Here is an 18,657-nt window from a genome sequence, read left to right on the forward strand (position 1 = left end):
TGATTCTTCCTTTTTTTTTTTTTTTAAGATTTTATTTATTTATTCGACAGAGATAGAGATAGCCAGCGAGAGAGGGAACACAAGCAGGGGGAGTGGGAGAGGAAGAAGCAGGCTCATAGCAGAAGAGCCTGATGTGGGGCTCGATCCCAGATCGCCGGGATCATGCCCTGAGCCGAAGGCAGACGCTTAACCACTATGCCACCCAGGCGCCCCTGATGATTCTTCCTAATATGTTTTTTAAAAAATGATTTATAGGTAATTTTGTTATGACCAAAAAACACGCACTTTGAAAATTTCAATCTTTATTTAAATTTATTGGCTTTTCAAAAATAAATAAATATATAAATGTATTAAGACTTTTCATATGACCTAGAATATTGTCTATCTTAGTAAATAAGTGATGTACACTTTTAAAAAGTATATATTCTGGGTCACCTGGGTGGCACAATCAGTTAAGCATCTGAGTCTTGGTTTTCATTCAGGTTGTGATCTTAGGGTTGTGAGATCGAACTCCACCTCGGGCACTGCTCTCAGTGGGGAGTCTGCTTGAGATTCTCTCTCCCCCTCTCCCTCTGCCCGTCTCACTTGTGCTAAATAAATAAATAAATCTTTAAAAAAATTAAAAAGTATATATTCTGTTAGGACAGCAGAATGGTCAATGCAAAGTTTCTGGAGGTAAGTGCTTGGCTTTGCCTGTGCACTTCACTGCTTTCTAATATGAAATCATAAAAAAAAGAAAAATACTTAACCTCACGGTGACTTAGTTTTCCCATTTGTGAGATGGAAATAAAATGAAGATACCTACCTCATAGTATGGTTCTAAAGATTAACTTTTTCATTCATCTAAACATTTTGATCATTTTTTACATGCCATATATGTTAGTGCCATTATTTGTATTATGATTGTCATGACATTTGCTTTGTCATTATCATCTGCAGCGGCAACAACTGTATCAAATAAACTTGAAAAACATATTGAGAAGCAATAGCTGATATGTACACAAAAAGTGAGAAGTGTATAAGGTCATGAACAGGGGAAATGGGTGACTGGAGAAGACATCAGGACATCATTTCAAAGGTAATCATTTCTCATGCTGTACTTCCCCTATAGCCAATATTCTTCACCCACAGTTACATAGAACTTCATGAACTATATATACATTGGCTTGTAATTCCCAAATCCATAACTTTGAGCCAAAGCTCTTTGAACACCAGCTGTCTTAAGCTACTGTTTGCTAAAAAGTATTACTTAGATTTCTCAAAGGCTCTTCAAGCTCCACTTCTATGCCTAAACTCATAAACTTTGCCCTGAACTTGTTGTCTTCCAGAGTTTGTTATAGTATTGAACCATTCATCTTCTTGCATAGGCCAATATCCTTCATTATAACTATATCAGGAAGTCCTATTATTTTTCCTTTGAACTATTGTTAAATTTAAGTATTGTTACATTTGCACACTGTTCTCTTTCCTTAGCATCATCATTTTAGATCAAGAAATCATTTCTCACATGGACAATTATGGACTTTTAACCAATCTGTCATTCATTCTCAATGTTTCCAATTCCATACCTATATGTTAGCCAAAGTAGTTATTACAAACTGCAAACCTGACCATATTACCCCCACATAACCATCTCCATTATTTAAAAATTGTTCAATTTCTTTGAAAGATCTTGGTCTGTTTCCCAGTCATGTTTATAATTGTGCTTTCTCTTTTTCTTCACATCTCAGTCACACAGACCTACTGTTCTCAGCCGACGTTTTCTACTCCTTCTAGCCAAAGTACCTTGGCACAGTATTTCCTATGCCTGGCCTCTGCCCTACTTTTCTTCAAATAGTAAATTCTACTGATTAATCAGACTTCAGTCAAATGGTAATCCCTCAGGGAGACTTTCCTGATTGTGTTTCTCTGTCTATGTTCCCATTTTTTCTATAAAACATGCACATTAATGCATGTGATCTTGAGATTAATGTCTGTTTCCTCATATATTTTTAAATGCAAGTGAGTAGGGACAGTGTTATTGTTCACTGCCATATCACCAATAGCCTGCAAATACTTGATCATAATAGGCATAAAGTCATGTTTTTAGTATCTAAAAAGAAAATAAAGGAATAAAATTCCATTTGAGAGTGGCATAACTGAGAGGAATCAAGCATTATTTGAAAGGAAAATAAGCAAAAATTTTACCATTGCAAGACTATTAGTAAAAAGAGAAAGGTTCTTGTCACAGAATTTTATTATTGAATTGATATTTTTTCACTATAAACACAAATTCCTTTTCTTTTCCTTAAAGAAAAAGAAAACCACTATAGAACTTTAGACAAAAATAGAAGGAAGGAAGGAAGGAAGGAAGGAAGGAAGGAAGGAAGGAAGGAAAGAGAAAGAAAGAAAGAAAGAAAGAAAGAAAGAAAGAAAGAAAAAGAAAGAAAGAAAGAAAGAAAGAAAGAAAGAAAGAAAAGGAGGGAGGGAGGGAGGGAGGGAAGAAGGAAGGAAGGAAGGAAAAAGAGAAAGAAAGAAAGAAAGAAAGAAAGAAAGAAAGAAAGAAAGAAAGAAAGAAAGAGGAAAGAAAGAAAGAGGAAAGAAAGAAAGAAAGAAAGAAAGAAAGAAAGAAAGAAAGAAAGAAAGAAAGAAAAAGAAAGGGGAAAGAAAATGAGAATATTGGGTTCTGGCCTGACTTTTGCCAAAGAAACCATACAATAAAGTTGCACACAACTCACATACCAAAAAGAAGCTCTTCTAGAATGTAATTCTTCTCTCAGGACCAGTTTCCCATTAACCTGTAACAAATTACTTCAAATAATTAATTATACTTTCTTTGTATGGGTTCCACCAGAAGCAAATCCAGAAATAAGAATTTGATAGTAAGATCCTTTGGGAGGTGAAACCACAGAACATTTGTAGGAAAGTGCAGAGGCGAGGTTGGGGATTCTGGGAGACAGTGCAGAATATATACTTCAAAATTATCTCTTCCGCATATTAAGGGACCTGGGGTAGTTATTCAACAATTTCCTTCAGTCGTGGGTAGATGGTTACTCCTGGGGTGGATGTTAATTCCCAATACTTCTTCTCTGTCTGGCAAGTGGACAAAGTAGAGTCTAATCATAAGGAAACTTGAATAATTGGAAGATAGACCAGAGTGTATTGCCCTGGGAAAACTCAAAAAGAAATGGATGGGCTATCGAAACTGCTGCAGTGTACTCCTTGCACTGAAAAGACTCATTCATGTCTTGTAAGAATATATTCTTATAGCTCCCATACCACTCGTTCAACATGCCCTTCTTCCATGGCTGCCACTTCTGTTGCCCTAAGTTTATTGCCCAGTGGAGTAACTCAGACCCTAATTTCCAAGAGGTTATGATGCCTTTTCAAGCCATTGTTGTTGCAATTGCCCATTATTGGGCATGGACAAAGAAACCATAGTAGATTCTCTGATTTCTAGTTATACACTTACTGATCCTCATTATGTAGCATCAATCCTATCTGTTATGATGATATAAGTCATTTTCCCTATAATACGCCAGGAGAGTATTGCTATCTTTGCCTCCCTGTCTCCTGTGAAGCACTTTCTGTATCTCTCGACAGATGCCTGTTTGTGATCTCTCTACAAGCCCAGTTGCATGCCAGAAGCTGGATTCCAAACTATAAATAGTTACCTGCTGCAGAGAACATGGTCTTGGACCAGCAATGTAGGGGTCTCTGCTGCTGAATTCTTAGACTTTTCCTTGGAAAAAAATTCAGAAATGAAACTTGCTATGCTCATTTTATGGCATGTCATTTGTTCCAAAACCTGAATCTGTGCAGAGCTGTCTCTTGCTCTATTTTCTCCTCTATACTAGTGGGTCTTCTGAGTCATTAAATGTATTATTAATGTCCCCAATATCCTAAGAGGCCCACCTAGCACTCTGTATATTTCCTAGAGGTAGGAGTTTTAAGAAACAACAACTCGTTCTTTATCTTAGATGGGCTATGCTAGATCATTGTACTTCTGCAGTATTCACTAATAAGGTAATCCCTTGTATCTCTGCAGGGTTTATTTTATACCCTATGGTACTTTGCCATAGTTCTTTCCACTCCTTGCTTCCTGAATATGATTTTAAAAAGGTCATCAGGATAAGAGAAGAATTTGAGGTTTAATAGAATATCCAGATGATCAAGTTTACTTTGCAGTATATTGTAACAAAGAGCAAGAAAATGATTATTCGCTATAGCATAAAACAATGTCGGTGTACTGCTGCCCATTCCAAAGGAATACAGATTGTTCTGTTTCTCTTCCTTCATAGGAATGAAAAGAACACATTCACCAAATCAATAGCTACATGAAAGTGCTAGAGGCTTTGTTGATTTGTTCTAGTACCAAATCCATATTCAGCATATCAGCTGAGATTAGGGCTATCACATGATTAGCTTAATAGAGTATTCTACTATTTGCTCATCTTAAGAATTTTTGGTGAAATAAACAGTGGTATGATAAGACTACCACACCCATCTTCAAGAACAGCACTCATCGGGGCCATTCAACTTGAGATACCCATTGCTGCTGATTTTCTATGTGGGTCAAAGATGTGTGTATGGCCTTTCTTACAGTGAAATCTTGGCTCTTACTCCACAGCTCACCAGTGTGAGAATCCTGTCAGCTGCTAAGTGTGTTTATCTTAATTACAAACCCATGACTAAAAAAATGACCAGTGGTTGGTTCTCATACCCTTTGGATCCGCGGTGAGGCAAACTTAGGGCAAGAATGCATTCATCATCTGACCTGTGTGTTCCCTGCCTCTAATGGAGGGCCATAATGGTGTTTTATGTTCCTCAGTATTGCTTAAGTTCCTAGTATATCTATTAGCCCTTGGAAGATATATTGCAAGTCAGGAAACTGGATTGTGATTTTCCACTGGGGTAACTGACATTAGCATTCTGCTCACCAACTGTTTATTGTTTCTGATATTTAGTCAAATAATGACCTTATTGGCGCCCATCTCCTTACCCCTAATAGCATAATGGTTTTTCCACCCTCATCACGTATTCCTGTGTGTCCGTGGCCTCCTGCTGGCCACTCCGATCTTGCTGCTCATTACAGTCATTGCATACACCTTGCTGTTGACAATTACATGCCGCTCTCTGGCTTCTGCTGCTCTTGAATCCAATCCTCTCCATTGATGCTACAGTTCAAATTGCTGTATCTGCCTGCAATGACCTCTTTTGAGGTTCTTTTCTTCCCACAAAACCATCCTAAGCACCTACCCTTCTATACCCACATTAAACTAACTTCTTTGTCATTAAGTGTTCTCAGATCCCCCAGCCAGAATTGGTTGGTCTTATGTTTTTTGCATTTTTAGTTTGTACTACAGTATCAGCCTTCTCAGGGTCTATATTAGAGGCAGTCTGCATTTCACTATAAGATCCTTTAGCACAGAAACTTGTCCGGTTTAACACTGTATCCCCCGAAGCACTCTTCCTACAGCCCTTCCTCCATTTTAGCATAGTTGAACTCATCTGAATGAAATTATTGCATGATTTGAGAAAATATGAAGTGTATAGTACAAAAATTCTGGATGTTTCTATATTTCAATAATTAATATTTGATTAATTTGTAAATACTAGAAATTGAATAGTAAGAACAATTCAGAGTTGTGATTCTTTACATCTACGTAAGGCAGGTGAGACGGTATATTCTAAATGTATTTACTGTGCGTGAGAATCTCATCCCTAAAGAATGGCAGGTAAATGGAAATTTATTCATTTTAATGAAACAATTGATATGTATTACACAAAAACCCTTCTACATCTAGCGTATTACATTTTCCAGTGACTAAATAAAGTAACATGGATGAAGTCCTTGTAATGATCTTGTAATGATACACACACACACACACACACACACACAGGTGTATATATAAATCTATCTGTGTATCTTGAAAGGATTAGAGGAAGAAACATAACAATAGTGATTTCTTTATATTAGCAATTCTGTGCTAGTTTCTTTTATCTAAAGATCTCCAAGGCTTTACAAACATTAACACTTCCCTCTTATCCAGTGAGATAAGTATCATTATCCAAGTTTTATAGTGAAATGATGGAGGCACAAAGAGATTAAGTGATTTCCTCAAGGTTACTGCCAGTTATGACAAAGAAAAGGATAGAAGTTAGATTTATGAATCTCAGTCTTATGCTTTAACTATCCGTGGGCTCTGTGTATTTGTCACCAAAGACATCCAGATAAAAAACATTGAGAACACAGTAAACAAAGGCCATATAGGTAAAAGCCAAATATTTGGATATTCGACATCAAATTGATTAAATAGGTAAAAGCATTAAATACAAATCTGGAAAGCTAACTTCATTATGAAGAAGGTGACCCATAGTTTGCAATTAAATAAAGCTGGAAGAGATTATGCTACTTTATATGCCAATTTTTATGTAAGAGTATAGAACTGTGCTCCGAGAAAAGTCTAAAAATATGTATGTTTCTATACATACGTCATTTGAAACCATTAACATGGCCTATGGCAATCTATAGACCTAATAACTATTTTGGGGTGACATGTTTTCTTTGCTCTTTGTTTTTAACAATCTATCCTGTCAGATTAAAAGGTTAAATTACTTTTCTAAGTGACCGCTCTGTGAAGTAAGAATTGTATTGTGAAAGCAGAACAGAATTTATTCTTTTATTCTGGGAAGTCAGACAAAGAATTATCATTGTACAGATTGTCTAAGTATTTGTAAATCTACACCTGTGATATGTAGTTCTTTATCTACTGATTGTTTATAAGCTCGATCTCAGGTAACCACGACAAAATTCTAGGCATTCTTTTTGTTGAAACAGTGTATCTGTGTCTCTTAAAGACAATCCAGTGTTGGCAGAAAATGAGAGTCAAATCATCTGACATTTTTCTTCACTATGAGCCAAGATCCACTTTTGCTAATGGAGGGTGTCTGCAGTTTCCTTGATATTTAAACCTAAGAATTCTTCTATATCCCCCAATAGATTTTCTTTCCTCTAATATGGCAATATCCTCATCTATTCATAGTCAAATGTGAAAAGACAATAAAAGGAAGAATGGTCATTTGCACCATGGCTCCTGGATTACCCAATCTCTGACAAGCTGTTTTCTTTCAATCCCTTTGACCCATATCCCTCTGCAAGTGACATATAATAAGCTACACATATTAAAAGTCTATATTTTGATAAATTTTGACATATGTATACACCCTTGAAACCACTGCCACTGTCAAGATAGTGAAATTGTCCCCTGTCCACCAAGTTGCCCTGTTGTGATCCTCCCATCCTCCCTTCCCACTCCTTCCCAGCCCTACCCTCTAGCCACCACCCCCCTCCAATCCCCAAGCAACCACAGATCTGCTTTCTGTCACTACAGCCTAGTTTTCACTTTCTGGAATTTGCATACATGGAACTATATGACAAATACTTTTTTTTATAATAATATTTTTATTATATTATGTTAGTCACCATATAGTACATCCCTAGTTTTTGATGTAAATTTCCATGATTCATTACTTGCATATAACACCCAGTGCACCATGCAATACATGCCCTCCTTAATACCCATCACCAGTCTATCCCTTTCCCCCACTCCCCTCCCCTTTGAAGCCCTCAGTTTGTTTCCCAGAGTCCATAGTCTGTCATGGTTCATTCCCCCTTCTGTTTACCCCCCCTTCTTCTTCCCTTTCTTCTCCTACTGATCTTCCTACTTCTTATGTTCCATAAATGAGTGAAACCATATGATAATTGTCTTTCTCTGCTTGACTTATATTGCTTAGCATTATCTCCTCCAGTCCCATAAATTGAGCTGCCCTATGATCCAGCAATTGCACTACTGGGTATTTACCCCAAAGTTACAGACATAGTGAAGAGAAGGGCCATATGCACCCCAATGTTCATAGCAGCATTGTCTGCAAAAGCTAAATCATGGAAGGAGCCGAGATGCCCTTCAACAGATGGCTGGATTAAGAAGATGTGGTCCATATATGCAATGGAATATTACTCAGCCATCAAAAAGAACGATTTCTCAACATTTGCTGCAACATGGACATGTACTCTTTTTCATGATTTATTTTACTCAACATAATTATTATGTTATTCACCTATGAAGTATATATAAATAGATCTTTTTTTATTACTGGATAGTAGTCCATTGCATAGGTATACCACATTTAAAAAAATCCATCCACATTTTGATAACCATTTGAATTCAGTTTCTATCACAAATAAACCTTCCACAAACATTTGAAGTGTTTGTATGTACTTACACTTTCATTTCTCTAGGTAAATATCTAGCAATGAAAAGTCCACCTCTCATGGTAGATGTATGGTTTTTGTTTTGTTTTGTTTCAAAGATTTATGTTTGTTTTAGAGGGAGACAGACATAGAGAGAGAGTGCACACAAGTGGGAGGAGGGGCAGAGGGAGAGAATCTTCAAGAAGACTCCCCACTTAGTGAGGAGCCCCACACAGGGCTCCATCTCACAACCCTGAGATCATGATCTCAGCCAAAATCAAGAGTCAATTACCCAGCCGACTGAGCCACCCAGGCACCCTAGCCCGTTAATTTTTTTAATTAACATCCACTCCAAGCAAATCTGAAAGATACTATAACTGAAATCTGCATGATTGGTGTGAGCCCAGATCTTTGAAACATGATGTGCTTACAGAATGCCTACACTATCTAATAACTTTGCTATCATGAGAACAACCAGTTGTTTGGTAATAGTATAAACAAATGGATAACTCTCCACATGTTTATTGAAGCCATTAGCTGGTTAAATTGGTCTTATAGAAAAATATACTACAATTTCTTTTTTTTTTTTTTTTAAGATTTTATTTATTTATTTGACAGAGAGAGAGACAGCCAGTGAGAGAGGGAACACAAGCAGGGGGAGTGGGAGAGGAAGAAGCAGGCTCCCAGCAGAAGAGCCTGATGCGGGGCTCGATCCCAGGACTCCGGGATCATGCCCTGAGCTGAAGGCAGATGCTTAATGACTGAGCCACTCAGGCGCCCCTATACTACAATTTCTACAACACTGTTTGCTTCTTCAATACAATAACTATCAGCCTTGTGTATTTGTTCTTCCAACAATGAACAGAAGAGCTGGCATTATTTTTAAAATAAGAAAATAGCTTGTTTTCATGTAAATAAAAAGGTAATTGACAAAATTCAAAAAAATCTCTCATGATTGTCTACTATTCCTAAAGTATTTTTTATGTTATGATAAAAAATAGAAATAAATACATATTATCTGGCTGTAGGCCCAAATCACAAAAGCCAGATTACCAAAATATGTATGCATCAAAAGTATGTCTTCTAACTTTTCTTACATTTATAAAATGCTGTGTTTGCGCCAATTCATGTCCAAAGTTTAGTGTATTATTTTTGGCTCGACATCTTTGTGTGTATTTTCTAGTTTAAGACTTGTGCATGCCACAAATGTCAAGGGCTTTATAAATGGTGATGAATTGATTTCTTTTAACCATTTTAAATCCAGTTCATCTTTCCTATTGTATGAACCTGCAAGTTTCTCCCAAATTAATAAAACTTCCTGTTCTCTACTTATTTATAATATATAAATCCTACAGTTGTAAAAGAAACAGCAATTAGGATATGTGTTTTAAAGTGCCAGTGGTGTATGATTTGTCCTGATCCAAAAAAATTTACAACAAGGGAAAACAAAAACATGTTCCATAGTAGGATATCCAAACATAAAATATGCTTAATATGCTATTTACACAATAAAATTTTAAGTTGTCTCAGATATGTGAATAATTACATGTGGGCTAAACTTCCATCTGGTATATTGACAAGCCAAGTGTGGTTTTAATATGTAAGAATCTGAGTGTGTATGTGTTTCTCTGTGTACACATGCTTGTGATAGATATTTAAAAAAAAGATAGGAAAAAAAGTTTGTATCTACTCCCTGCAACTATTCTCTTTGATCTCTCAAGAGAGGAAATGTAATATATTTGAAATTAACAAGTCCCAAGTTTTTGTGAATCAATAACTGCTCCTATTGAAACTTGTGACAAGTTGTTTTTAAACAAATTGCTCTCAGGAGTGGCGAGGGCATTATTATTCAATGATCTTCAGAAACTTGACAAAGAATAATACCTACATAGTGTAACCTCATTGCTGATCAGGGTTTAGTCTGATGATTTGATCAAGTAAGTGGAGTTCTCTTCATCACTTGACTACAGGACACATACATTGATGCTTTCCTCTACTTAGTCTACTTCTCAAACTCCTGCTCCATCTCAAGATAAGGTCCAGATTCTACCTATTTTCTTTTTAAAGATTATTTATTTGAGAGAGAGAGAGCACGATTGGGGGGGAGGAGGGAGAGGTAGAGGGACAGGGAGAAGCAAACTCCCCACTGAGCAGGGAACCTGATGCAGGGCTTGATCCCAGGACCCTGGGATCATGACCGGAGATGAAGGCAGACCCTTAGCTGACTAAGCCACCCAGGAGCCCCTGAATTCTATTTATTTTCTTAAACCTCCCTTGATTGTTTTAGAATATGCACTCCATTAATACATATTGCATTACTATCTATCTGTATCTCCAAAAGACTATAAATTTCCTTACTTCAAGTATGGTATCCTTTTCGTATCTATACAGGCATACCTCAGAGACATCACCCATTCAGTTCCAGATCATTGCAATAAAGTGAATATTGCCATCAAACAAGTCAAATAATTTCTTTGCGTCCCTGTCATATAAGTTATGTTCACACTACACTATACTGTAGTCTATTAAGAGGTCAATAGCATTATGTCTAAAAAAAAGTACATATTATAAGGAAAAATACTTCATTGCTAGAAAGTACTAACCATCATCTGAACTTTCAGCAAGTCATAATCTTTTTGCTGGTGGAGGGTCTCACCTCCCTGTTGATGGCTACTGATCAGGGTGGTAGTTGCTGAAGGTTGGGGTATCTGTGGCAATTTCTTAAAATAAGACAATAATGAAGTTGACTCTTCCTTTTGTGAGTGAATTCTCTGTACATGTGATGCTGTTTGGTAGCATTTCATGCACAGTAGAACTCTCTCAAAATTGGAGGCAATTCTCTCAAACTCTGCTGCTGTTTTATCAGCTAAGTTTATAAAACATTCTAAACACTTTCAAAAATCCTTTCAACAATCTTCACAGCATCTTCACCAGGAGTAGATTCCAACTCAAGAAATCACTTTCTTTGCTCATCCATAAGAAGCAAATCCTCCTCTGTTTAAGTTTTATCATGAGATTGCAGCCACTCAAATATAATAATGAAAATTTTGAAATATTGCAAAAATTACCAAAAATGTGACACAGAGACTCAAAGTGAGCAAATGCTGTTGGAAAAATAGTGCCAATAGATTTGCTTGACGCAGTGTTGTTACAAACCTTCAATATGTAAAAAATGCAATATCTGAGATGTGCAATAGAGCAAAACACAATAAAACAAAATATGCCTGTATAACTGTATAATTATTACACATATATCCGTAAGTGCTACAACTACTAAGTATTATTCTAAGTTTGCAGAAATGAAAAATAAACTATCCTTCCTTAGGGAGATAGAGATCTCAAATTTTAGCAGAAAAGATGGACAAGAAAAATAATTAAACAGCAATATAATAAGCACAAATAGATGTTATTATTTGAGATCATACCCTAAGGGAGTCAAACAAAGCTTCCTACAGTAGGTGATACCTAAATTCAGTGTTATGGATTAATTAGGCATTAACCAAGTAAAGGATGAGTGAAGGGGAGTAGTGAAAACAGATGGTACAGCATGAAAGACTGCTTTGAGATATAAACCAGTAGAGGCAGGTACAGAATTAAAATTTTGAGATTAGAATCAGGAAAGTTGAGACTGGAACAGAAGTCATAGATACCAGACCATGGAAAGCATCTTAACCTGGGCAACCACATATTTCCATCTACCAGGTTTTTGCCACTTGTGCTGGCACAACTAGAAATAACATTCCCCTTAACTCATATGTGGCCCACTTTGGACAATAAATTCTAAGGTCACTGTAATTTAAGACTATCTTCTAATTTTTTTATTGCAAATAGGAAGGGACCTTTGAAAGATGTTTATAAACCATGGTAAGGACAGATAAACCATTTAGAAAGACTAATCTGGAACCTGGTTGGAAGATGACACTCAAAGGCATAAGATTGAGGCCATAAAACTAGTAAGGAGCCCCCCAAGCAATCCAAGTGAGAAACAATAAGGACCGAATGGGAGTGATGGTAGACGGGGCTGTTGAGAAGAAATCCTTTCCCAAAGCGTTTAGGAAGTAAAATAACCATCAGTGTTGAATGGTGGAGAAAAACAAGGAGGAAACAATTAGATACTAAATGTGATTCCGAAGAATAAAGGCAAGTAAGTGACGAAAACTCTAGCATGTGTTCTTTGATGATGGCATAGCATAAAACAGATCGTAACGTGTGTGGCAGTAAACATAAGTAACTCTGGTGGAGTTTCTTGGACACAAACACCAGGCAACGTTAATGTCAGCGCTGTGAAGTGTGAGCCTAGAGAGACGGATGGAATAATCAGGAGCCTGTTGGGACTGGACTGTGGGGCAATGGGGACAGGCTGATCACAGAAGCTGGAAGAGCGACAAGGCAAGAAGCAGGCAGAGGTAAGACAAAATAACTGAGTGTTCACTCACTGAGATAATATTTTACCCAAATAAGTGGGGCACCTGGGTGGCTTAGTTGGTTAAGCCTCTGACTCTGGACTTCAGCTCAGGTCATGATCTCAGGGTCAGGATTTCAGGGTCGTGAGATTGAGCCCCGTGTCGGGCTCCCCACTCAGCGGGGAATCTGCTGGAGATTCTCTCCCTCTCCCTCTGCTCCTCTGCCCTGCTCTCTCTAAATCAATCAATCAATCAATCAATCAATCAATATTTTTAAAAATTTTCCCAAAAAACTAAACTGTCAAATGCCAAACTTAACAGATTAATTTGTGGATTCACAAGCAGTGACATCCTAGAGCAGTCTATGCAGAGGCAGAAGGTTTTGCTAGGGCCACGGTCATTTAATTTTTTTTACATGCAATGAGAACATCAGAAAAATAAAATTAAAACGTGAGATGACAAAATAAGTGTTGGTAGCTATGTAATAAGGTTTTTATACTTCATAAGATAGCCAGAATATCCTCTTTTATTTTATGTAGTCATATGTAAAAAGGTAAACAGTTCTACTTATCGTCACTTTTTTAGTGAAATAAGTTATGCCAATGAAAATTAATCTTCTGAAAGAATATTTTATCTTATAAATATCCTTCTGATTTTTTCCATCAACAACCCTCATATGTTTCAGAAACTTGGTATATTGCTCCTCCCCTAAAAATCCTCACTTTAAAGTGATGTGTTCTATTGAGTTACAGTCACAGGTAACAGTCAACAGGAAGGAAATCAAGAGCTAAAAGCTATCATGACAGTAAGGTTCAGGAAATTACTGAATAGTAGTTGGAAATTTAAAGTAAAGAACAACTTTCAAAGTAGTATCTGGATGTTAGATTCAAGCTAGTATGTCTAATCTTAGATATCTGCTTAAAACTAGGATGTTCCATCAGTACTTCTTAATTAATTTAAAATTATTTATTCATTTATTATAAATTATTAATTAAAAATTATTTGTTAAAAATTTTATTAATTTAAAATTATAATTGATTTAAAAATTTTTTGTATATGTTATGTCATACCCAAATGAACACTGTATTAATGAAACCTACGCTCTTATTAACCAGCCACTACATTAAAACGCACAAAACAAAATGCAGAATGACCCTTTGAACGATATTTGGGGTTGATCATCTATTTTAGGAATAACTGTCTTTGGATCTATGGTCAGAAAAGATTATACACAATGAATTGATATATTAAGGAATAATAATAAATATCAGCATAATCTATAAACGGTCAATACAATTAGTGTTTGCAAAAGTACTTACTCTAAAATTTGGCTAATAACATTTAAGCAAATTAAGTTACTATGTCACTCTGAGTTCTTATAAGTGATATAATTAATATGTCATTAAGGCCCGTTGTTAGTTTCACTGGGAAATTATCTTTTCATTGCATCTGTCCAGGCTGAATACAATTCACTTTATCGTCTCCCATAACTCACTTCTTATGGTTTTATGGAAGCGTATGTAGTAGTTTCACCCCTGGCTCTACCCTGTGTTATGCGACATCACAAACTCATTTAATGGTGATATTAATGATTTTAGAAATCACTACAAATGGTTGGCAGCATCGTTGTCCTTAACGTCTCAAGGGAACCATACAAGTGAGTTTTATCAGCTTGAGGCTGAGGTAGTTGATGAAGTAATAACAAACTAGCTCTGAATTGTCTTTCATTACCCTTTATCTCTCCTAGAGAGAATATAACTTATTCAAATTATAATGGCCTCTGTTATCAATGAGCTTTACTATTTATTTACCTGCATCCAGACATGCAAATGCACATGCATTCTGGTTTTTCAACCTACCTGTAATGAAATTTCCTCACTATCAGAATCATGCACAATCACAAATTATAAACTAGTTTCTACTATAATTTGCTTAGCATTAAAAAAACCCTACTCATTCTTTTAATATACTATCTTGATTAAAGGAGTAAAATCCAATCATTAGGGTTGAAATACAATACATGCTAAACAACTTTTAAAATAAGATCACTATTTCAATTAGGAAGTAGTTTTGTTTTTCTCTTAAGCAACATATGAAGTTAAATTGTGCTGAGACTAACTTAGGTTAAGTAGAGAATTACTAAAGACAGGGACTCCTGCTTAACACAGATATCTAGGTATCTACTTTTAATTTTAGCTTAGTTATCTTTATTTATGGCAATGGTCCTTATATTTGTATCAGCTGGGTAATTTCAAAGAGTTTTCATACTCCGTATCAGTTGCATCCCCTTAACTGATCGTAAGTAGGGTAAAAAGATACAATCATGTGTAATTGACAGAGAGAGGAGATCCAGAGAAGAGTGTTCCCTGGGCCATTCCTCCTTCCTCTCTGCCTTGTCTGCTTTTGACCTTGGGAATAATTCTGTCTTCCTTGTCTCTTTTAACATATGTTAACGAACAATGAAAAAAAAAAATCTTACAATGAAGTTAATGATGATTCATCCTTACAATGAATATTTATTGACTACTGGCTTCATGCCACAGACTCTTCTAGATATGGAGGGTAATATAGACAAGAATTTCTACCTTCACTGTATTTTGTTGAAGGTACTGTGTGTAAACGCTACGGAAAAAATAGAAAAATCATGTAAGGTGGAAGGAGACTGCTAGGGATTGCTTTTAATTTTAAAAAGTATAATGGAATAGGCCTCAATGACATAGTAATAGACTAGAAAGAGATGAGGTAGTAAACTACGTTATAGAAAAAATGTATTTGTAACAATGCATTTATAGAAAATGTATTTTCTGGGGCGCCTGGGTGGCACAGAGGTTAAGCGTCTGCCCTGAGCGTGATCCCGGCATTATGGGATCGAGCCCCACATCAGGCTCCTCCGCTGGGAGCCTGCTTCTTCCTCTCCCACTCCCCCTGCTTGTGTTCCCTCTCTCGCTGGCTGTCTCTCTCTCTGTCAAATAAATAAATAAAATATTTAAAAAAAAAAGAAAAGAAAGAAAATGTATTTTCTATATTTGTATATAGAAAAAAAAGCATTTGTAACAATAACTTCCAATGGCTTACCATTTTCTGTTTCGTGAAATGTTCTTGATATATCATTAGATTCAATCCTCCCAATAACCCTGAGAAGCAGGACAATGTGACTATCCCCCTCTTGTGGATGAGAAAACACATTTGAAGAAATTATATGTCATAAGCAACACCTGTTTTAATTTTTCCCTACCAGACCATATTTTAATCTTTAATTTAATACTCCACAGGCCAATGCATTAGCTTCATTTGGGATTTTTTCAACCCAATGAAACTTCCTAAAATTAAAATGTTAATATTATACTAGTCAATGACATCCATAAAGGTAGAATCATGTCTGTTCTACTCACTAATGACATCATTTCATTAAGGGCATTAGTGCCCAGCTACACTGGACGTCCTGATTCTCAAATACACCAGTTAATTATTTTCTACTTTCTCTGACTAAAAGCAGTTAAATACTTGCCCACATACCCTCTTTTTCTATCTTTCTATTATGACATCAGATATTTCTTTAGAGTTGTTGTTTTCTCAGATTCTCAGATGGCGGACACTTTCTTTAATTTGGGTCTTAATTCTGTTACCCCATCCAGCTTATTGATGGTCTACCTACTTCCAACTAGTGTGTGAACTGTGTGGGAGCAGAGACGTTGGCACTGTGAGCACAATGGTGTTTTAAATTCTCAGAACTTTACAAAACACATTGTGAGCACCATGTATTTGTTGTTTGATTCTGAATACATAATGGCTATCAAGTCATCCTACAATTCCAAATATGTTCTAAGCCTCAGTAACCACAGAAAGCATTTGGAACTAATAAAAGTAATATTCATAATATCAAATTCTTTTCTTAGCATAAAATTATTTAAATATCATTACTATTATCATTTCTCAGATCAGAAAAGTGAAGCAGAGAGAGTGACTCTACCAACCAAGAACTCTCAGAACCAAGTTCTGGGTACATAGTCTTAACCACTGCACTCTATGAAATTCCTCTTTGACACTATCCCAAAAGATTATGGCTATTTCCTGTGAATTATTACAATTATACTTACTATACTATTTCCTTTGAAAGATTATGAATATTTCCAACACACTGACAAGTCTAGGGAGTGCCATTTGCATTATTGTTACGTGAACATACAGAATAATGTGAATAAACTCCCTTGGGTGAGGCAGCATGAAGGTCATTGTTTTATTTGGAATATACTGAACAGCTTATATTTTTCTCCCTAATTCTACTGCCTTCTGCTCTTTCTGACTGGTGAGTAGTTAACTGCTTGCCCACATACTCTATCATTTTTCTATTCACCCCTAGAAGAAACATAAATAAGAGTGTAAATATTTTTAAAAAGAATATCCTATTTCTACAATGTTTATACTTTGATACACATTGGAAAGCTTAGATGTGTACCTGGAGGAAGGAGGAATTTCCATCAAAATATCAGTAGAAAAGAAAACTAGAAAAATTTCTAAGGTATACATTTGTCTACATTTTAAAATTAATAAGGAGAAACTCTTATTTCAACATCATAAATATTAGTTATCAGAGAAATTGGATACTATGGTGCAGGGGGAAGATTTATGCAAGACTTTTCCACATACTATAAAAGGTGAGACTTTCTTCTTTGCCTTAAGGTGAAAGAAAAAGCATAAGATCAGAAAGCCGCGTGAGGAAATACGCAATGGCATGAAGTCCTGAACTCTGCACCCACTGTACAGTGTTGGGGAAATAGCAGAAGTGAGTAGTGATCCCTCAGTGATCTCTATTAGTTATTCCACTGTATTCTGCAGAGCCCATAAGTAGGGTCTTCAGTGTTACACGAAGCAAGATGTCTATGGCAGAGACATTTTTAAAATGTTTGATGAAAGTTAATCAAGTGTTATTTCTGAAAAACTTCTTGGAACTTCCAGTACACCAATGTGACTTGCGAGTATTCGAAAGTCAGTTATGGGTTGCAGGGTTTCCCAAATTAACTTGAATTCGAAATCACATTTTCATAAAAAGGAAGGATGTGCCTTAGAGTTTACTTGGGATTGTTAATTATCCTGACTAGTCATGAGAAGAAAAGCAAATGAGCTTAAGTCATTCACCGTTGGTTGATAATGTAAAATGAGCAACTAGTGTGGTTGCAATGGGTAGAAGATAAATGGAGAGCACTTACCTGACAGGATTTTGGTATATATTTGGTATAATTATATTGGCAGTTCCTACAGATAAGATTCTCTATATTCAAATACAGTTTTAATTAAATTGCTATCATCTTAGGGGAAGAAAAAAACCCTAGAGTAGGATAAGGTATAGTTGAAAATTTTGTGATTGTTTCTAAATATGTATTTAAAAGGGGTCTTGTGGGAGCCTGGGTGGCTCAGTCGGTTAACTGTCTGCCTTTGGCTCAGGGGTCCCTCTGGGGGATCCCACGGCCCTGGCATCGAGCCCCATGTCTGTCTGGCTCCCTGCTCAGCTTGGAGCCTGCCTCTCCCTCTTCCTCTCTCCCTCCCCTCTGTTTGTGCTCACTCTCTTTTTCTCTCAAATATATACCATCAAATAAATAAATATAATCTTTAAATAAATACAAGGGGTCTCATTGTACCTAGATATATGTATTTCTTTCAATCCTGTTTTGAAATAATAGTTGTTTATACGTATCATTAAATTTAAAAGATTTGTAAAAGTCATTATTGACTGCAAAAATGATGTGTAGTCCAAGTACTATTTTTCACATATAGGAATGTAGCTTTTTAGACCTGTTATCATTCTAAGAATATACACCACTTCATCAGGCAGCAGCTTTTCTCAAATGTAGATATGGATCTCTAGAGAAAAGAAGCATCTGAAATTCTAATTTTGAATACTCAAACATTAAGGGAGTAGACCATGTGAGACTAAAATTTCCAAGGTAGGTCTCTTCCTGTCTCTGGGATATATGACAATAAAATACTAAGGAGACAAGTATAAAATCTACTTCATAGAATTTT

The sequence above is a fragment of the Ursus maritimus genome, unplaced genomic scaffold (genome assembly GCF_017311325.1).
Source record: "Ursus maritimus isolate PB19 unplaced genomic scaffold, ASM1731132v1 scaffold_26, whole genome shotgun sequence".
Classification (NCBI taxonomy): Eukaryota; Metazoa; Chordata; class Mammalia; order Carnivora; family Ursidae; genus Ursus; species Ursus maritimus.